Genomic DNA, 23,297 nt, shown 5'->3' with positions numbered 1-23,297 from the left:
GCGGTAAAAAAAGGCAAAGAGAAGAAACTGTAAGGCGAAGAAGAAGAAGCGGCGACGACAAAAACAAACTTTTCGCTGCAGTTTGCCTTTTTTTGTGTTTGTAACGGTGATCTGGCCACTTTGGAAGGATATGCGATCCTGACAACAACAAACAGCTGTTTGGCTCTCCCCCTCTCTTTCTCTTTATCTCCATCTCTTTCGCGGACAACAACAATTGGCACGGCGATAAATCGCCAAAAACATTCGCTGAAAATTGCACATCCTGCAGGTCATTCTGCGCTCCTGTCTGGCGACTATGCTTTTTTTTTTGTTTTTTTAGTACCCTGTACTAATGGTATTCTTACTTTAATAGAAAACAAGTTAAGAAGGAAAATTCCTGGCAAGTTTGGACAAGAAATAGTTGGAAAAGTTTGGTTTATTTAGGGGGAGGAGTCATATAAAATACAAAACCAATTGGAGAGGGGGAAAAAAATGCAAGATATTTATTTCTTTTTAAATATAAACACATAAACAATAAATATTAAATTATAAAAAAACCCTTATTGCGAGATTATGGTGAGGAAATCATGGATATTTTGACTTTTCTTTTTTATTTCTAGGCATACCACAATAACATTTATGTTTTTCTTGAGTAATAGAATTTGTTATAATGGATATTTTGATATATTAACGATTGTAAGGATTTATGATATAATAAACCAAAATTTGGTATATTTTATTTCTTCTTCTTCTTCTTACGCTTGACCTCCTCCTTGCAATGAAAAAATCTGTCATATTCAGATCAAATAATAACTGGCTCAGTTAGACACCTTTTATACAATAGGCTGGGTATACAAATAGATTAATTTATCTTTTTTAACTCTACAAAATTCAGAAATTTAAAATTCGGAAATCTTTCTTCTAGACGTTTTTCAAATCAAAAGCACTTAAGAAAAATCTGCACTATTCCTATAAGAACCCCACGATCTGCCATATCTCTACCATCCAAATCCAGGGTATTCCCATCTTCGTATTCCTCCCAAAATCCCCTTTATGGTTGCTGTTGTTGTTGCTGTCGTGCTGTCGTGTCGTCCTCGTGGCAGTTTAAAAAGCAGTTAACACATATTCCCAGGCAATTTTTCACCAGCGTATTTTTGGCTTGGCGCTGCAGTTGCCATTACGCCGAAAGAGAGGGAGATGGAGATAGTGGGGCGGGAAAGAGACGGGGCGCTTTGGCCGGCGTTTTTAGGAAAATGAAAAATAGCCTTGTTTGTTTTCCGACGCTCGCCAAAAGGATTTCCCGTGTCTGTTTTCGCTGGTCAAAAAGATGATGTTGCACTTAATCTGGTTGCCATTTCATCTCTGGCATCTCGAAATCCACCTCTCACCCCCCCCAAAATATCTTTGGATGGGATCTATGATATGGGGGGTCTGTGTCTTGTCAACACTTTGACAAATTTATGAGACTTTGATTGATTTGCGGTTGTCTGCATTCTTTTTTTCGGGGTTCCCTTTTTTTTCTTTTTGGCCTTTTCGACTTGCGAACTTTTGTGCGGCTTCTCAAGTAATTTATGTGAAACGAAAATCACACAAAATCGAATCAATTAAATGCAATAAATTAGGCAAAAGACGAAGTGTGGGAACTTTTCGGTCTGATGACCAAATTAGATTCGACAAACCACAGATCGATCGGTGCGGTGGCAAAGTTCAAGGATCCCACCGAAATTATAATGAAATTAAGTTTGTTTGTTAGAGCAACTCAGTAGGTTAATCAGAATTGATAAGAGGTTTTCGGGATACTGATGTTGAATTTCCCGGAATTAACACGGGAAACTGATGTTTTGTCTTCCAATTAAAATTGATAAGGTGAGATAATTCAAGGTTCCAAGAAAATAAATAAGACTAAATAAAAAAATTTTTAAAGAAAAAAATTTCTGACAAATTTTACAAATAATATAATGAGAGTATCAAAATACCTCCATATGAAGGGGGTTACTAATTCTATTTATCAAAATATAAAAGTTTTAGTTTAGTTCTATAAAAAAGCAAAAAAGAATTTATAAACAAAACTTGTAGGTTTATGGGCTATCATAGGGTTCTTTTTTTGGGATCAACTAAGTTGTAACATTTTTCTGAAGTAATATTTGTATCCTTCTTTATATTTCAACTAACAACTTATAAAAATTGAACATTTTTAATATAAAAGAAGGCAACGTTTTACAAAATGACTTATTTAATTCTGCTGAACACCTTTTTTCCTCCCAGGCCCCGAAAAAAGCCGAGGAAAGCTCAAGAATTTTCCCAAATGAGGCAGGAATTTCATTTAATATTTAGAACTTTGCCAAATTGAAGGGACCATGAAATTTAAATCACCAAAAAAAAGGAAAATAATCAAGAGTTCGCCTCTTGAGAAGGAGAAAGGGGGGCAAGGAAAGCGGGGAAGTGAGCGAATTTAGGGGGCTGGCTTTCCCCACCCACCGAGTGCAAAAATACAAAAAAAAAAAGGCAGAAGAATAGCCGAAAAGGAATTGACTCGGGAAAACCTCAAGGAAAATTGCATTTGGAAACTTCCAATCCCAGACGAGCGAAAGAGAGGGAAGAGCGAGAGAAAGCTCACCCATGCACGCACACACTCACACCGATTGGGGGGCAGCCAATATGATTTAAACACTTACGCACACACGCGCGATTACAGTGATGTTAACGCCGGCAGCGCAGCGGGCGTCGCCGTCGACGTCGGCCGAGAAGTGTGTGTTGTGTGCATGACAATTCATCTCTTTCTTATAAACGCAATTTATCAAACGCAAACGACGAGCGACAGCAAAAGATGAAGACGACGACACGATATCAACTTGATGTGGCGCCATCTCGCTCGCTCGCACTCACTCACTCACTCAAGCTGCAAAAAAAAAAGCGAACACAAAAAGCCAAAAGCAAAAAGCAAAAAAAATGGCACATGAAGAAAAATAGGAGTTGCCGTCGGCGCTCTTCTTCTTCTTCTACTTCTTATTCGCCGTCGCTGCAGAAATAATGAAACGCAAGCGAAAAAGGAAACAAAGAAACAGCAACAAAGTGACTGAAACCGCCATAATCTTGACAGACAAGTGCACGCGCTCTCTCGCCGCGCTTTTAATGGTTTGTTTTTGTCCGAATTCGCCGGAGAGCGTGGGAGAGTCGCCGCCGCCGCCGGCCTGCCAGAGCGAGATGGCCTGCGTTGCATTGCGTTGGAGCGAGAGGCACAATGTGTTTTATGGCAACGCGCCTTACAGCTGTTTTACAGTTGCACAGTCACTGTGGGTCTAGCCATGTTAAACAGTTTGATGGCCACTGGAGTTAAAGGATCTTCAATTTCCGGTATTTTTTTATAGGTTCACTTTGTTTTATATTTTTAGTTTTAGAAAGTACGCTTAGTCCCGAATTCTATATATTATATTGATTTAATAAGTTTTTCATTTTGTAACCACACATTTTATCTTTTGTTTTAAATATTTGCCATAACTATAGTTTTGTTAACTTGTTTATCAAATCGTTGTTAGATTGTTTTTTATGTTCCGCAAACCGTACATATTTCAAAGTTTCTTAATCTACGAACGCGCGAATAGGGTTTTATTTTCATTTGATATTGCATTTTATTTATCTAAAATCTAGAAATGATTTATTTCCATGATTCTTGAGTTCCCAGCGTAATGAATTTGATTTTAGGCACGGGATTTACCAGTTTACCTGCATAGTTACCTGTTCGCCAGTTTCTTCCTTGAATCTTCCTTTTGCCTACTAATTTTTTTGTGACTTTCAACGCTTGAAAAGGCCCATAAAAGGCTTAGGATACTTGTACATAAATCTACCTGATCTATTGCGACTCACACCCTCTACACAGAAAGAAACAAGGATAATTTATGATGATTTATGGCGATATTTTAAAAAAGAAAACAGGAGGAACATGGTTCAAAAACACAGGAATATCTAAGATATCTAAATTTGATTGATCTAGTTTAATGGAATGATACATATATTATTTCTTTCTGTGCAGCAAAGGTCCTTCGAATTTTATTTAGTTTTCTTCGAGTCATCATTCAGCCTACTTTAACTGACCCGTAGAAAAATCGATGGCAAATTTGCTGGTTAAACAAATGTGCCGGGTCATCCAGGACGATGTCCTTTTGGCATTTTGGGCTGTTTCGCTCTGCTTTTGACAGCCGCCGACAAAAGTGTCAATTCCATTTCGGCCAGCCGACGGGCCTGTCAACAAACGTGGCCCAAACCCGCCCACCGCCACCCCGCTAATCTCAAGGACGCCGCCGGTGTCCCTAATATATTGGCTTTAAATTTATATTGCCTGTTTTCGGTAATATTTTTTCTTATATGGTAGACGAGTAAAAGGGGGAGTATTTAAATATATAGTATTTTATTTTAAAAATTGCAAAAAAGTAGGTGAATTCAGTATTTGTAATTGATTTTAATGATACAATACAACTAATATATTTAACTTTTATAACCTCTTTAAAATTCTTTAGCACTAATTTTCCGTTTTAAGAAGTGTTTATAGTTGATAAAATATTTTTTGTGGTTTTAGTTTCAGTTTAAATAACCCGCAACAAACCATTTTATTTGTTGGGGCTTTAATTCTTCAAGATGTATCATATAGTATTTTATACCATCATTAAAGTATCTTAATTTAATTTCTCTACCCTTTTACTCTCCACTATATATTTTTATAATATTTAGAACCTTTGCCGTTTGAAAACTTTTGCCACAAAGTTAATTTCCAGGTGAATAAAGGTTTCCAACTCACTTACCTGCTCCCGGATTTTGATCATACTTTACCTGCAAAGAGAAAGAGGAAAACCGAGTTAGAAAAGGGCAGTTAAAGCGAGTTGATTTTTCCTCAAAGTCACTGGGAAATGCAAATGAGCTGAAGGCATCGGGGATTAAGATGCACCGAGTCTTTTGTCCACCCGCCTGTGACCACATGTGTTGAGCACCCCATTCCAAAACTCAATCCTCCAAAATACGAAAATCGAAAATAATACAATATTGAAAATAGAAAATCCTCGGCCCGCTCCCAAGTGACTCATCCCTCTCGGATGGACCGGTGATCTTTTCCTGGCACATTTGTCGGGAAAATGTTTTCCTTCTTTGCTGCCTTTTGATTGATTGCCCTGGAAAACCACTTGAAACTGTCAAGGGCGCAATCGGGGGAGGGGGCGGGGGGAGCAGTTTTCCCCGGGGCGGGGAGTGAGCACAGCCCATCGAAATGAAGTGAAAATCACTTTTACACAGATGGAGGAAATCGTTTCCTATGAAAAACTACTTAGCGCAAATGAAGGCGGGGGCCCAGAAGATGCATCATGTTAATAACTAAATTAAGGAATGAGATACCACTTCTAGGATTACCAAAGCGAACGCTAAATGGTATTCGATTCGTCAGGCTATCGAATTCAATTGAAAAACTCAAGTATACAAACTGAATTGCAAGGTTAAAAGAATGGGAAGTACTATTTCGATTTAATTTAAAAGGCTGGGAAATGTTCTTAACCTAAAATTATCATAACTTGGAACCAGAATAAGCAAAAAACCTAAATACTACAGGTTAAAATAATTTTCAGAGTTTTAAAATTTAACAAATCTTCTTACAAACCATAGTTTAACAATACCCCTTTATTTACTTTAAAAAATAGTTATAGTTTAATCAAAATCCGTAAAGTTCTACACTTTATTTTTGACAAAAAAAATATCTTTCAATATAATTTAAGCTCATTATCAACTGATTTGTCTTCGAATTACTCCCAAATCGATGTCAACAAAAATGTCATCAAAAAGAAACTTATTTTGAAAATGTCAAGAAAATCTAATTGAGAAGCCAGAAAATGGGAAAGTCGGCACAGAAAATTCCCTGCAAAACAAATAACAAGAAACGCACAAAATAAATAAATTTATGTGCATTTCCGTTATTTTTTCGAGGTTTTCTTTCTTGTTGTTTTATTTTTCCTTGGTTTTCCTTCCGGCAAAGTAAATAACAAATATTATTATCGCATGACCAACAGCAGCAGAAGCGTAGGAAAACCAGCCAAAAACATGGGTCATTTTCCAGGGGCGGGGTATGGCATTATTGAGGGGGAAGGGAAGGGAAAAACAGTGGTCAGTGGGACGAGGGGGCTGGATTTTCCAAGGCGTGGCCTTTGGTTGCAATCTGCAAGTGCCAAAAAAATTCTCAATAGGAAATTGAAGGAAACAAGCAAAGAGAAAAGCGATGCCAGAGCAAAATAACATCAACAATTTAATAGGAATTACAAAAAATATATATTTTCTTGGCAGTTGTTTTAAAAGTTGGAAAATGATAGAGTGATTTTGCAGAGTGACTTAGCTGCAGCCAAAAAACAAAGCCAGAAGTTTGAATGTTTCCGTATTTATTAGACTATATTAAGTCTTTAGAAAGATCAATATTTTTAATATATGATATAAGCAATATAACCTGTTTTAAAAATATTTTAAATGTAGTCTTCAAAAAGTTTAATATTTTTAGATACAAGCAAAATACATTTTTTTAAATATTTTTCAAGGTAAGCTGCTTACAAACAAATGCTACACTTTTACATCTAATTTTATTGAGTTTACTGAGACTGCAAAATAATATTATTTTGTTATAGACTTTATATTGCATTTATAGGTTTTATTTTTTACCATTTCTAAATTTAAAAATAGAAATTATGATAAAAAAGAAATAAATGCTTTTTTGTAATCATAGGTTTTTCAAGCACTTAAGTTTTTTTCTAAGACATTCATTCGCTCAACATTTAATAGCGGATACTGATGATTTTAATTAGTTCAATCCCATGGATTGCATACATTGCATACTTTAAAAATATAAAAAAATCAAAGCCATGGGTGTGGAGTTCGGCTATAAAAAAGGGGGCAGGAAGCCAAGTTTTCCGGGGGGACTAAAGAACGGAAGCCGCCGTTGCGTCGATGTTGCTGCTGTGTCCGTTGCTGTTGCATGTTGCTGCCGTTGTGCAAGCAACAACACGGGGGGGAAAAACAAACACACAGCCGAAAGAGCAGCAACCATATCGACTCAATGAAATTATTAATGGTCAGCACACAAAAATGCAGTTCAGCCAAGGAAAACAAGAGCAACACGAGCGAAGCACAGGAGCAACACCAGCAACACGAGCAACATGGGCAACACACAGGAGCAACATGAGCTGGCCAGGAGCAACTTCGATGTGGTTGCCCCGAAAAAGGGAAGATGCCAGGCAAATAAATAAATAAATAAACAACAAACTCTAATTAAACGCCGCTTCCACTCCCCCAGTTTTCTGTGTGTATTTCGATAAGGCAACGTAACCAATTACTCTTAGTCCCCAGCCTCGGTTTTCTTTTTGGGGGCCCCCTCCTTATCGCCTGGGTCACAGTTTGTGGACTTTCAGCCTCGGAGACCTTTTCGCAAAGTCCTCGGACTCTCTGGGGCTTGTTAAAAACTTTTTGCCAAAAATTCAATCTGTTTTTGGCCGCTGCAAAGGCCAGAAAGGAGTAAACTCGCAGATGGGGAAAACAAGAGCAGAAAAGTGCAACAAATTGCGAAAATTCAAGGTCGGGCTGTGTAAGCTCTAGAGATTTTTGAAAATCTTTCAAGTTTTAACATAAAATGTGTGATTTTAAAGTGCCCTAGATCTTAAAATAGGTTTTTTGAGGAGTTAAAAACTAAATTTTTTAAACAAAACAGTGTTTTACTTCCAAATCTACTAAGTATTTGTTATAAAAAATAGTATTATTTAATTATTAGTTTCTGTATACAGTATTTTAATAATTGATTGGTTACATAAAATAAATTTACTAGTTAAGCTTAATAATGTTTGTATAAAAAAGTATATCGGACAGAACCTTCTAAACTCACAAGAATATATCATATGAACCCTAAAATAAATAAGCACATAGAATATCTTATAATTTTAGCCTTCAAATTTGTTATCTAATTTAGGAAATAGTCTGACCCAATTTGCGTTGAATAATCATTTAATTTAAAACTCGATTTGCTACATTTAAACATATTTTACGAGTATATAAAATCCACTCATAAAAAATATAAATAAATCCCTGAACTCCAATCCAATTAGTCAACATACATGCATATTCCTGACCCCCGTGACCTTTCTATTCATTTAGCTAAACATTTTTGGTTCACATTTGGCGACCAACTGGATTCGAGAACTGTTATGCTCTTAAATCTTACGAAATGCCATAAAATACCCCGACCAAGGAAATGCTGCCAAACCGGCTGACTAAGCTGGCCAAAAATAATATAAAACATTTGCTGTTCTTGCTCACCGACCATTTGCATATCAAAAACAAGAAAACAAAAACCTCAAAGATTAAAAACCGAATGAAAAGAAATTTATAAATTGATTTCGAGCGCGACTAAAAATAAAAACCAAAGCCGTGATGCCAATGACGGGAAAAAGCTGCGGGGATCAGAAATCGGAAATCAGGATTTTGGGAACGGGCAGATACGTCGGAGTATTTCGCCGATTTCAGCACGACTCTGCTGGCTCAGCAGAATTATTGCATTTTGAATATTGGCATTTGCGTCAAATTAAATTTAATTGTCAGTAGAGCTTCGGTTTTCAGGAAAAAAATGGTTAAGCCGAATAAAATGATTCGAAACGCAGGCAGAAATTGTTGGGAACATTGCAACCCGATTTTTAAATGCTCTTACTATGGGTATCTTGTGAAAACAATATTTTAAAATTGTAAAAATTTGTAAGAAATAGCTTAATCTTATTGAATTTTCAAAATAAAGGATGAAGATATTTTAATAGACTTTCCTGGGAAGGTAACCTTATTATTTTTAAAGACCTTTCTTTAACCATTATAATTTTTAATCTAATAAAAGGTGTCTTAGCTCATCAGTTCTTTATTTGATTTCAATTTCTAGGTGTATATAAAAATAAATAAATTTATTAAGTTATATTTAATACATTAGGAATACTTTAACAAATAAATTTGGCATATAACCATTGTTGCATTTCCTTTAAAGGTGTTCAAGATACTAAGATAAAAGATACATCTTTTTTCCATAATTGGAATTATGAGCTTATATTATTTATTTCTCAATATATTTTGATTTCTTCCAAATAAAATGACCTAAAATAGCTATAACTATTTGATAAAGAGTATTAAAATGTAAATATTTGAATAAAAACTGGGGACCTAAAAAAAGGAGGCGATAAGAAACATCTCCGCCGTTAAGGCGACAGAAGAATTACATTAACTCGAAAATAAAAAGGCACCTTTTCATTTCGGAATCAGCGGGCAACGATGACGTTGTTTTCCTTTTGGCATGTTAATCGCGTTTCCTAATTATCAAAACTCATAAATTTCGATTAATGCCTTCGATTACTGGCGATCGAAAGCGCCGATATTCCCGATACCCCGATACCCCGATTTCCCCACCTTCCCCTCATTTCAGATGCACACTCCGCATTTGCCATAAAAAGCGAGGGGAAAAACCGAAGCTGTGAAAGGAGAGAGAAAGAGAGGGCGAGAGAGCATTTCCCCTTCGGACTTTGCAACTTGGGAAAAGCCCCTGTTGTCTCGCTCGCACTCGCAAGCTTCTGCCGACGAAGGGGTGGTCTTATTTTGAACCCGCCACCATTATGCCATTATGGAAAGTGAAATGGATATATCGCTAATGCGCCTGCACATAACAAGGTCGGCAATAAATCAAAAGCCTGGATTCTGTTGGCGGGGAGGGGGGTTCGGAAAAGAGGGGAAAACTCAGTTGCCACCGCTTGACAAAAATCAAATCAAAATGCCATAAAATACCCCAAGTGTTCGGACCTCTCTTTCTCACTTTTTGGGCTTGGGGCGAACAGCAAATGAATTATTTGCAATTAATTGAGCGCAAATTTGCAAAATACTTTCGTGTGTCTGCGTGTCTGTGTGATGATGGATATGCCTGCGCTTGTATGGGTAGAGATGGCGATCCCTCAGATACGTATACGCCCTGTGTGCGTTGCGAAAAAAAAATCACACAGAAATGAAATGCTCGTTTCAGTTTATTGAGCAATTGACTGAAAAACCATTTTCACAAAGGTAAAACCTTGATTTACAGCTCAGAAAAAAATTTTTTAACAATTGTTTGTCGTTTGGCTATGATTTTTGGATTATTTTGGGATTTGTTTTGATGGAGAACATATATCTTATAGTTTAATGGAAAAAATCTATTTAAATAAAGTCAATAAAAAATAAATTCTGAAAAGCGATGGATAAACTTTAATTTTAGCTACCATTTTCATTGAAAAACACGGAAAAAACCTTATATATAAAACTTAAACTTTCTGTTTTATATTTAAAAAATTCTTGACTCAATTTTATAAATTTGGAGGTAGTATTCCTTTTTTCCAAAAATAATGACAAAGATACTATTGACTATTTACATCTATAAAAAGAAAAAAAAACAGATTTTCTAAAATTTATAACAAGTGATGTCATAACAACCCGATTTCTAAAATTTATTAAAATTTTTTTGGGTAAAAAGTCGAAAAAACAATTCTTTATTAAAAGTAAAAAAATTAAAAACAGTTATTAAAAGATTTAGACTATATATTTATATAAAATTGGCTTATATCACAACTAAACCTTTTAGTTATATTTAACTTAAAAATACCATTTTAAAATACATTTTATTACACAGCACATAAATAATAAAATATGGTTTTTGAAATTAATGCTGATTATAAAGGAATTACCAATTAAACGCCTACAAAAATGGGCACCTTTGAGCTCCATATCTCCTTTTTGGAAAATCCAGCACCGAACTCTTTTACGACTGACGGAATGGACAATTTTTGTGACTTCATGAGTGCCAGGAAGTCTATAAATCCAATGAACTCGGCCAGAACAATTTGTGATGTCAATTCCTGATGTTTACACTCCCGAAACCCCGAATCCACACACAGAGACAACTTTCACATTTTACGAGTTTTATATGGGCCCTCGGTGCGATGATGATGACGCTAAAGACGATGATGGTATTTTCACTTGAGAGTTTTACGAGCAACAAATTGCGCTACAAATTACACGATAAATAGAAAATTATGACTAGAGGCGAGTGTACATAACCCTCGACCGACCCTTTCGCCGTGGGCCCATCGTAAAAATGTCTCCCTGTTTCCCCCGAATGTTCCTCACTCATTTCGATTCCAGTTCGACCAATCTTTTCCTGAGTAAGAATCGAAAACCTAGACCCCCTGGCCTGCCCTTACAAGCTGTCAGAAAGTTTTGTTTGGTGTAAATTCAATTGTTGCTCCGTTTTATTGATATTATAGAGTTTTCCCCTCGTGGAAAGTCGTAAAGTTGCGAATCCGCCGAAACAATGGCAAAGTTTTTACGAGCGGAACAAGGTGATTTTTACCTTTTTCAAGAACTAGAGCTAGAGAAGTTAGGGTTAATTTATTGTGTGTGTGTTAGCCTTGTGGTCTTCAAGGACTTTCGGGCCATAACAGGTTGTCTGCTCTGGGTTAAGCATGTCCATATCCCATATCCATATCCATCGAAGGGGTCGTAAATTTTCGCTTAATTGGGCATTTCACACCTAGCAAAGAGCAAAAAGCAGCCATATGCAACATGCAGCATTAACGAACCTGTCAAAAGTGACAAGTATTCCGCTTAAAGTTGAGCAACTTATCGGCAGTTTCATTAAGCATGGGTTATCTATGGGTTACTACTTATATATATATATATATTTATATATATACCAGAACTGCATCCTTGGCCACGTGGTCGAAACTGACAACTCCCCGAAAATGTTTTCCCTAATTGATGGGCTTCTTTTTTTTGGGTTTAGTCAGAGGTGGAGGTGGAGCAGAGACAGGTATTTTGTAATTAAGCCACTTGAGCCCTCTCCAGATTGAGTACAGTGGGCCAAGCCGGAGGGACAGTGGGACGGACAGGCAGACCTGTCAAGTTACCAATTGAAATATATGGCAAAGGCAAACAAACACAACGCACAAACATTCTATCGCAAAGGTAAATGCTTTTTTTGACACTGCCTAATGCGACTTAATGTTGCGGTTACGCATTCTGGGGGAGTACAGTGCGGTTCGGTAATATACAACTGCATAAAAATCACAAGAACAAAAAATATGTATTGCAATATATATATGATTAAAATATCTATTTGAAAAATAAGAATAAGAAAGATACTTTAGACAGCAATACTTTTTAGATTTTTCCTTTTATTTTTGGAAAAGGATTATTTCTTAACTTCAATTAAAAGAAAAGTGAATACATTTCCATATCTTTTGTAGGCTTATCTGTATCTTTTATCTATAAAAGTTATAACCGTTACGATCCCTGGTTTTATCCCAAAGATATAATTATGTCTGGATTCATTACATTAACATCACGCATTTTCAAATTTTGTTTTATTTTCTGAATAATTTCCCTGATTTGTTATATTTTTAAGCAAGAAATTTAACAGCCTTACATTTTCTTAACGCACTGTCTCCTTTTTATCTATTTTTCGCCGTACCTCCGAAAATAATCATGGGAAATACCTTTGCTGGAGAATGGGAATGGAATATGCAGGTCGGTCTATGAAAGCCACTCAATCATTCTGCTTCACTTCATGGAAAAAAAAATAATATAAGAAAGAAACATTTTAACTGATCGCTCAATCACTGATATACAAGTGTCTGGCTATGGAGATATATACATTTATATATATAAATACTCGATCGCTGCCTGAATTGAATTCATTGTTGAACAGCGATTTGGTTAAGTCAGCCGCGTGATTGTTTGCTTTTTGCCCTGATAAAAAACCTCCTGAAAAAAATGGCTCCTGATTCACATGAGGCCAAAGGTCAATCAACAGGTGACTGGGCTTTTTTCTGGCTTCTGTGGGAAGATTCCGAAAAATTGGCATTCAAGGGTGGGAACATTCATTTTATATTGATAACCTTTTATTCCAACTTTATTGGCATGCAAAATTTTGATGACCGATTTTATTGGCTCACGGATATAAAAATATTTTATAAAGTACATGGGATTATAGACGGATATTAAATGCTCTTCCATAATTAATAATTATTACTCAAAAAATCATTTTTTTACATTTTGTTTATTAAAATACTACCCTTTCCTAAATTTATTTAGCTGTAAATAATATTTCTGTCAAGGCTTAAAATGATTTTCTTTTTTTCATTTATTGGTTTAATGTTCTCTACCCTTTCAAGTTGACTCATAACTTTTACCATTGTTAATGGGATCAAGCTGGTATTTATATGATCTTTGAGAATTAACTGACTCACCCAGTTCTTTTCGGATTATCTGCGATCGGACTTCATTGCGGTCATAATATAAGCCATCAGGCAATTCGCAATCTAAATGTCCAGCTAAAACTACTGTTAAAACTAACCAGGCTGAAAAGAAATCGCATAAAAACAAAACTTGTCCAGACAATTATGGCCCAAAGTCGCTGCTGCATTTTGGGGCAGAGGCAAAGAAATCCAAAGAGGCAGGAAGAAATTTCAGTTTTACGATCGGTGTGGGATCGTAAAATGTCTGGGGCGACCGCGTGTGGAACGTTTAATTTGATGCTGAAATACTGATACTGATAGTCCCGGGCCACAGGCACTTAAATTGCATATAAAAGTGGCTTTTATGATTGGCCTTCTATTAGCGAAATCAACTATTACGTGTTAAATCGCACGATCCACCCGATCCACCAGACAACAACAGCCACAAAATGATCGTTAAATTTAGCCAGTTGTTAAATTTCGACTTGGTTTCCCTTTTTCATCCTGTGGCTTGAAAGTGTGTAAATCAAAGGATGTGCAGTGCCAGCTTGGTGATGCACTGAGAGGAAAACATTGCATTAACTCAAAAAGCAAATAGTAGACGTCGTAATTTATAAAATACCATTTCCAGTCACATTAAAGTGGCTGAAATCCTTTTTTATAACATCATAACCTGGAATGAGTCTAATCTAATTTGGGTTCTTTTAAAAATAGTTAAAATCAAGGATAGGTAAAATAGTAGGAAATAAAAAAATATGTCCATAAACTTTTGACCTCTCATTTATGTTCATCATCGTAACTATTTTCTTTAAATTATTATATTTATTGTTTAAAAAAGAATTTTCTTAAGTTATACATTAACTTAAACTTGAAATAATGGTTCATAATATTTTCCTAAGACCTTGAATTTATTTCGATTATTTTTTTTAAATAAATATATATAGGTTTACCTATTGGTATTGAAAAATAGTTATTAAAATCCAATGATTCTTGGTAATTAAAAAGTTAAGATGATTAGAAATCTCTGTTTGACCTTTGCACATCTGTCAGTCCTAAGTAAATATAAGTAACTCTATAACAAAACCTTTTTGCTACAGACAATGTTGTTACCCTTTAAAATACACCCTTTTCGCCAAGTGTATCCTGGTTTCCAGGTCATAGTTCGCTGGGCAAGGTGTCGACTTACATGTGCAGCGATGGATGGCAGGCAAACCCCTACTAAAGTAAACTAAAACGGAATGGAGTGCAGTGGAGTGGTTCGAACTTCTGCCATATATGTAGGGCAGCAGGCAGGAGATCCCTAGGTCCCGAGATCCTGAGATCTTGCACAGAAAGCGAAAGTGAGTTTTCAGGGTAAATGAAATTAACAACGCATCCTTTGCTGCGCATCGCTGATTGTTTTGTTTCAATTTCTGGTTGCGCCCCTTAGGTCCAGAAAAAGAAAGAAAAACGAGGGAGAGGTACGTACGTACGTATAACCTTTAACCTCCGGTTCGGTCGCCTCTAAGTAAGTGTTGCTGTTATTATTTCCCCGAAGTCTCAGGCGGCATTTTTCGGGGGAAACTATGTATTCTATATGGTATAGCTGGGGTTCTTCTACCTGAACCACCGCTCGGTGGTTGTTTCTTTTGCCTACTTTGACGACAAGAAGTCAAATTCTCGATTTACGACCATTTTGTTTGAGTAATTTCGTCCTTCGTCCTTTGCCACATGCTCGGCAGTTGTGTAAATTGTACAGTTTTACTTTCAGCTGTCGATGTTTTTTCCTTTTTTCGACTGGGAGTGTATAACAAGATCAGATCCCATCGAGTGACTCAATCGCAGATCATATTAATTGAGTAACTTTAATTTTAATTTTAATGCTCGCCTTTTTTACGAGTTGTCGATGTAAATATTTAATGCTTGGTCTGCGATCGTAACCATATTTCATTGGCCCATTTGGCTGGTTATTTTGAATAGTAAAAAAAGAGACAGAACACAAAAAAATACTAATAAAAATCATAGAGGAAATCAAAGCGAAAGAAATGTTCACGATTCAATTAAATGATCGTAAAAGTTCCTCTGAATGGCGGAAAATAAAAGTGGAAACAGAGTTGTTTGCCCCTAAAGTTATATTGTCGTTAAATTTCCCCCAAATTGTTGTTAGAACATAAAAACCACCTAAAAATCGGTAATAAAATCAATCGAAACCTAACTGGAATGGGACTGGCTGTTCGAACTTCTCCTTCACTTCTCCCCCGCATTTTTGGTGAATTCCCATGGCGGTAATAAAATTAAATAAAACCGAAAACAATAATGAGGGAAGAAATGTCAGAGTGATAACAGCTATGTTTAAGGAATGTATTGGAAGGTGGAAGTTGACGGAGTAAGGCGGAAAATTACTGGGGCCCTATAATTAACTAATGTATAATTATTTCGGTTAATTTAACAGTTGATTTTAATTGCAGTTTGTAACAATCTAATATATGATTGTTGTTTACATTTTATACTGGTTTTCTTTTGTGTACAGAATTATAGAATTATTCTAGATAGTTTTTATAGGTAAATATTATTAATTAAACACTTAAAAATAATTTTAAAAGAGAAAGTCCTTTATAGTCTGTTAGCCTTTGAAATTTCTATATTTTTGTTTCGAGTAAGGAAATTGTAGATAGATAAAGATGAAGTTAGGAACTCAGATAGGTTTAACCTGAAGAATAGTAGTATTATTGCTATTTTGTAAAAGATCTAAAATATCTACATCTGAATATACTGTGAAAATGTTAAATTTAACTAACATTCTCTATGGTTTTTAAATGTAGTTGTACCATTATTCTTCTTAAATTTCTAAATGAATTATCTTACAGAATGTTATTTCTCAGTGGGAGTAAAAATTCTTTATGACTTCCACTATTTCGATCTCTGCAAATTGGCTTAAACCCCGCCTAATCCCCCTCTACTTCCAGCCAGACAACATTCAATTAGAGAAGTTACCCAACCCGGATGTGAAACCCGATGAAAATTGAAAACTGCGCCGCATGCAACAGTTGGGCACATTTCGCAGACGGGCAAATCAACATCAAAATCAAATTCATTGCATTGGCCATGGTTCACGACCAGGCCCAAACCCACACACACACGCTCGCCAATTGGCACACAGATACAGATGCACACAGATACAGATACATGGACAGATAGAAACCGTCAACACGGAGTGACTCTAAATGCGGCGAGAACGCGAAAAACCGTTAAGCATCAATTTTGACGCATCATAAAACTGCAATGAAGTGATAAGTGCCGCTGCTGCAAACGCAAATATGCAACAGGAATGTGCAGTTGATAGATATACATTCGGAGTGTTGGCGCTTCTATGGTGCATGTGCACTATATATGGCCATGAAGGATGGGTGTCGCGAAACCAGAGTATCTGCAAATGGATATTGACGAACTTGCCGCTGAAAATGGGACCCGTATCTGGGCGATAACAATGCAAATGCAATGGCATCCACTTCACATGGATGTGTTTCTATGGGTTTGGGCATCGTGCAGTTGGAGAAAAATGATATAGTCCTATAAATACATATATATTTTATAGTATCATCTTTAAAAAAAGATAAAATAGCTTAATTTTGGTTAAAATACCTTTAAATTTAAAACAAAAGTGTAAATATTAAAATAAAGTATAGTTTTTTCTCTGTGTATGTATTTTCCACTATTTTCGCTGGTTGGCCAATTTTATTGCCTCGCGTGCGCAATTATGTTTATGGCTATTGGTAACGTATAAATGACAGAAAAAAAAACTTTTTGCCCGAATGGAAATTGCACTATTTCGCAGACGGCTTTTCCACCCAGTGAATTGGTGTGCGGCAATTCAATCAAATTTGGTAAAAAGTTTTTTAATTTGATTTTTTTCTTTGGCAATCTTAGATAGTTTTAATGCACTTAAGTACCTATTGTCTTCAAATTTTGGTAATAAATAATATAAAAATGTTTCGTTTAAGTTTTGTTTAAATTATTCTTTCATTTCCTAATATTGACATATTTTTTAATATTTTTACTAACCAATTTTATTCGTAAATATACAATAATTAAACATTAATGTAGAACATTGTAGATTTTCAAAAATCTAAATCTGGTATTTTTGACAAAAATTTGAACCCTTTTTTTCGCCATAAAAATTCCTTTTTTTGGCTGCCATGGTAAAAAGAAAAGTCCGAATGAGGAATGTCATACCTCGTTGAGCTCGTGGTTTAATTTCCAATCGATTGGCATTCAAACCTGAAAATGTTTAATTTTTGCCAATTTTCTCAAAAAAAGTGATCCCCTAAAAAATGATAAAATTGGTCAAAAATTAAGTTTTCCTAAAAGTGATGAGGTTCGTTAGCATTTTTAGCAAGCTGCTCACAACAGTCGGTCTTTTAGCTGTACGCCTTGATTTGGCTGAACTACGATGGAAAAACCGAATAAAAATGTCGCAATTTTGACAAAAATTTGAACCCTTTTTTTCGCCATAAAAATTCCTTTTTTTGGCTGCCATGGTAAAAATAAAAGTCCGAATGAGGAATGTCATACCTCATTGAGCTCGTTCTTTAATTTCCAATCGATTGGCATTCAAACCTGAAAATGTTTAATTTTTGCCAATTTACTCAAAAAAAGTGACCCCTACAAAAAAATGAGAAAATTGGTCAAAAAATAAGTTTTCCTAAAAGTGATGAGGTTCGTTAGCATTTTTAGCAAGCTGCTCACAACAGTCGGTCTTTTAGCTGTACGCGTTGATTTGGCAGAACTACGATGGAAAAACCGAATAAAAATGTCGCAATTTTGACAAAAATTGAAACCCTTTTTTTCGCCATAAAAATTTCTTTTTTTTGGCTGCCATGGTAAAAATAAAAGTCCGAATGAGGAATGTCATATCTCGTTGAGCTCGTTGTTTAATTTCCAATCGATTGGCATTCAAACCTGAAAGTGTTTAATTTTTGCCAATTTTCTCAAAAAAGGTGATGTCCTAAAAAATTATAAAATTGGTCAAAAAATAAGTTTTCCTAAAAGTGATGAGGCTCGTTAGCATTTTTAGCAAGCTGCTCACAACAGTCGGTATTTTAGCTGTACGCCTTGATTTGGCAGAACTACGATGGAAAAACCGAATAAAAATGTCGCAATTTTGACAAAAATTGAAACCCTTTTTTTCGCCATAAAAATTTCTTTTTTTTGGCTGCCATGGTAAAAATAAAAGTCCGAATGAGGAATGTGATACCTCGTTGAGCTCGTTGTTTAATTTCCAATCGATTGGCATTCAAACCTGAAAATGTTTAATTTTTGCCAATTTTCTCAAAAAAAGTGATCCCCTAAAAAAATGATAAAATTGGTCAAAAAATAAGTTTTCCTAAAAGTGATGAGGTTCGTTAGCATTTTTAGCAAGCTGCTCACAACAGTCGGTATTTTAGCTGTACATGTACATGTACATGTAGAATCAAACCCAAACAAATAATGGTCAAATAATCTTTTCAATTGATTTTACTTAAATCTGGATTATTTATATTCAATTAAGACATTTCTGCCCCTTCTTTTTGCATGAAAATAAATGTCCCAAAATCAATTGCATCCCATTTGCCAATCTTATCGCCAGAGAGCCGACTAATTGACTTATAGCCACAGATGGCAGAACACTGGACTAATCAGGAACCCAGCAATCCGGCCAACCAGCCACACACACCCATCACATCACACTTTCGAAGGTACATAAATTATCTTTATTGGCAGGTGGATGGGGCTGCGTCTTTTGGTCTGTGGCAGGCAACACCTAAAATGTGGCTCGTTAATTGTTGCTGCCCCCTGTCGAAGGAATCGAGGTACCAAAAGCGACTGGTTAACTGGTTGCCGCATCGTAAATCATGGGGAATCCATCAAAATGCGATCATTGTATTGAGATTGCAACTAAGCCCCCCTGTAATTTCAATATTTTTGCACTCGAAGCGAGGGGAAAATGCGGGGGGAATGGGGCTATGGCACTATGGCACTCTCTGAACCAATTGACAACTTAATCCTGCGACATGTCAGTGGAGGCTCAAATGAGATTTACGTGGCTCGCAGTCAGTTAGCCTGGCCCATTTGTGTTGACTCAATGAAATGTTGTACCGATTTTTCAACATGTTGTCTCTGCCGCTGCCTCTGCCTCTGCCGTCTGGGTCGTGTTCACTTTGATTGACAAAGTACAAAGGTGTAATTATTTTTCATAAAAATTGTTGCATGTCGCTCCGAAAAAGTTTTCGTTTTCTCTCGTTTTTTCCTTCTTTTATATATATAAGTTCTTTTTTTTGTAGCTCCGTTGATTTTCTTGTAGGTTTTCAATCAATTTGCTTATGTGGCGTGGAAAACCCCTCCCTCCATCCAATTATGTCAACGATCTGAGCGCATAAATTACGAGAGCAAGCGCTCATGCCCGGAGCAAAAAGCGCCGAGCGGTTAAGATCTTTCGGACATCAGCAGTGTCGCCATCTAGAAACCCAAATGCAAAGGGGGCACTCGAAGAAAATCTGGTACAAAACAAGGAACTTAGACTATCTTAAAAATTCTATCTCTATTTTAAGTATTTCTAATAGAAATCTTACGTTTTAAACATTTAAAACATTCTTATCATTATTTAAAAGGCTAGACCTTCAATTGTATAAAAACTACACGCATTTTCACCATTAATTCATATTTATATTTTTCTCAAAGGCAATTTAAAGATAAAAAGATTTAATCTTTCTTTTAAAAATTTGGATAACTATCAAAGGTATATGAGTATCTATATTTTTCAAAAAATTAACACAACCTAAAAGATCCTAACATATGTATACGAATATATTTGGAATTATTTGTTAGTAAAGCTCTTAAAAATATTTATCAAATTATCTTTAAAAGGGGTGCTTTATTTTTTCTAGTGTGCTTTAGGTAAATTTGCTGCCATGGCCCGCTTTAAGGCCCCTTTTCCAGCTGGAGACCCATTCCATTCCCCAATCCCCCAGAGCGTCACCCATAAATCTTGAGGCGGCGGCGCGTTACTCATGCGCAGTGTCCTCCACGAACGGGAGACTCCTCGTCCCAGAACCCAGACTCCAGACCTTTTCTCCGGTCTGGGAAATGTTTTATAATCGCATTGCGACTAATTATCGTATCGGAGGAATTATTGTGGCGCGATCATGAAGGCGATTTGCAAATTGCGTGCTTAGATTTGTGCGGGGCGTGGCATGGATATATGGGTAGGGAAATAGAGTGCTCTTCCTTTACTCGTATGATTTATTTCCTTTTGACGGATTTTTTTTAGATTTAATAGGTATTATCATCATTGATAATGTGAGAATCATTATAAAAAGGTTTGAGTATTATAAAAGAATGTAAATTAATGTAAGTTTTTTACAAATTGATAAGATAACGTTGATTTCATTTGGGATTACCACAGAAACTAATTTAAGTTAACATCAAGAATAAATATAATTGGTAGTAAAATAAATCTGTTACAATCAATTATATTTTATAATGTTATAATATAACTCTAAAATGATATCACTTTAACAAAATATTTTACTTAAAATTCCCCGTCTCTTTCTTTGGTAGTCCATAATTTAAAACTTTCCCATGGACCTGGGAAAAAATACCCCAATCGCTACTAGATTGAGTCGAAACTAATATGCCCGGCAGTTTATGGAGCTGTATTATGGCCGCATATCGTCAATGATCGTGTTTTACTGCACTCTTCTCGCATTTACTATTTGATTAACCAGCTGGCCCGGCAGCCAAAGTCCCCCCCACAAAACTCCTGTTTCCCAGACGAAAAACAGCGCAGGAAAATAAAAACCAAAAAACCGAGGCGAACTGAGCTGAGCCTGGTGATTTGGCTGGTTGTCTTGAGGCATTTTATTTGGCGCCATAAATCTATCAGCGCCGGCTAACTCGAACTCGAACCCAAACGCGTGCGCATGCGCAAACACTGGACCTCTCGGAAATCTCCCTACCTCCTTGGATCTCCGAATCTCTGGATCTGTGGAGATGCTGATAGGCCCGAAGATTTACGGCTGGCACAAAGCCAATGTTCCGATATCTTGGCTGTTCCACAGCGGAGGGTTTCGAGGCGACGGCTAGGAGAGAGATCATTTTAAGTTTATGATACGAAAATCAGATTGCTTTATTGTATGCGAAATGCGATCGATGCGATTGCTCCTCCGCACGAAATTCATTTATATTTATGATTTGTGAATTGGTTTTTATGATGATGTTACTCGTATTTTTGTATCCCACACAATTACATTTTTACTGCCTTTCGTTTTGTGGGGGGGCGCGCGCGAGTGGTTTTCCGAAAAGTGTGAATTTGCCACTTCATTTGAGAGCTGGTAAAGACATAAATTATATGGTGAAGCGGGAGCTATTTAGGCGCAGTTTTTATGACCATGTGAATTGGAACAAACGAAAGTGTCGGGGTGCCCCAAAAGTCAAATGGCGGCATCGAGAAATAAAACACTCGTTGATGATGAAGGTATGGCCAGAAATTGAGGAGGCCAGGGGCAGGCACTCCTCGCAAAAGAACTAACAAAATATATTAATGACTTATCAAGGATAATTTGACAACGGGCCATAAATCAAATCGCGTAGCTCGCTCGTTGGCCAAAAACAGGGCGAGTGGTTGGCTCACTCCCCTGGTCCTTACTTTTTGTGCAGAGAAAGAAATATTGTGGTATTTTGGACACTTATTAAATGAGTTAGTAGGGTGAGAATAATATATATAAATTCAAATTAATGTATTTTTGGGTCGGAGGCCAAAAAAGAAAATGGAATATATTTTAAAGCCATCGAATATCCATTTTAAAATATTGATCTTTCCAAAAACATTTAATTTTCTAGTTTACAATAGAAAAATTGGGAAAATACACCTATCAAAAAGGACAATAATAATGACTTAAGAAATAAATAAATGTAAAATCAAGCTAAGAAGGAAAAATTTAAAACTAATGGTGAACATAAGGTACTTTCTTAGTATATGGAGCATTGTCTAATAGTTTAGTTGCCCATTTATGGTCTTACCTGTCCTTTTATGATATTGGCTCATTTTTTCTCAGTGCTTAAAGTGACAGCAGTGGAAACCACCCAGAGCCATTGGAATGTTCCAACACACACGCCAAATGGCAAATGCGAAATGCGATGCTGATGCTTAATTTCTGGCCAAGGAGTTGGAGGTGGAGGTGGCCACCAGTGGTGGAGACTGAGGATCTGGGGACCGAGTGTCGGGGGAGAAGTGGCCTGTGGTGGGCCAAATTGGATGCCCAGCTGTGTGGTTGCAGACTGTGCCATAACTTAACACCTTCGCTGTTGTCTTCGCCGGAGTGCCATGGCCATTGCATTTGCCAGGCAAATGCGTACTCAAAAAGCGCCCCACCCGACCAGAAATAGGGTGACTCAGGGTGAGAAAGTTAGAAAAAAATATTTATGAAAAAAAAATTCCTTACTAATAATTTAAATAAATAGTTGATCAGTTTATTCCTAAGTCAGCCTCATTGAGTTCAAAATCTCGCATTAAACCAAAGTCTAAAACAAATATTTTTTTCTCATCTAATATTGGCTTGAATAAAAAAAAATTCCAAGTAGATTCTTGTATCATTTTTAAAAAATGTACTCCAATTATGCAATAAATACTTAAATACTCATGTTAAATATCTCCTAAAGGAAAATAATTATTGATAATCACATAATTATTATACCATATATGAAGCCTATACTAGAACTGTATGATGAGTACGAGTTTGTTTGGTTAAAGTTCTTATTGTTCGGTTGTATACATAACCTTATACAAGAGATTAGTTCCCAGTCCCACCAAAACTTGGAAAACTAATTTGGAGTTCAATTTCCCTGCTGCTCCTGCTCGGACTAACATTATGACATCAGCTGGTAATTGTGATTAATGCTTTTGGCCCCACAACTCGCAACTCGATACACCCTCTGCGAAATGGCCAAAACATCTGTGGCCACCAATCCAATCCTCAGTCACATGTGAGGCGACCCAAGTTTATT

This window comes from Drosophila suzukii, chromosome 3 (assembly GCF_043229965.1).
Source record: "Drosophila suzukii chromosome 3, CBGP_Dsuzu_IsoJpt1.0, whole genome shotgun sequence".
In the NCBI taxonomy this organism is placed as follows: Eukaryota; Metazoa; Arthropoda; class Insecta; order Diptera; family Drosophilidae; genus Drosophila; species Drosophila suzukii.
The sequence above is the reverse complement of the archived record's forward strand: the minus strand, read 5'-3'. Positions refer to the sequence as shown.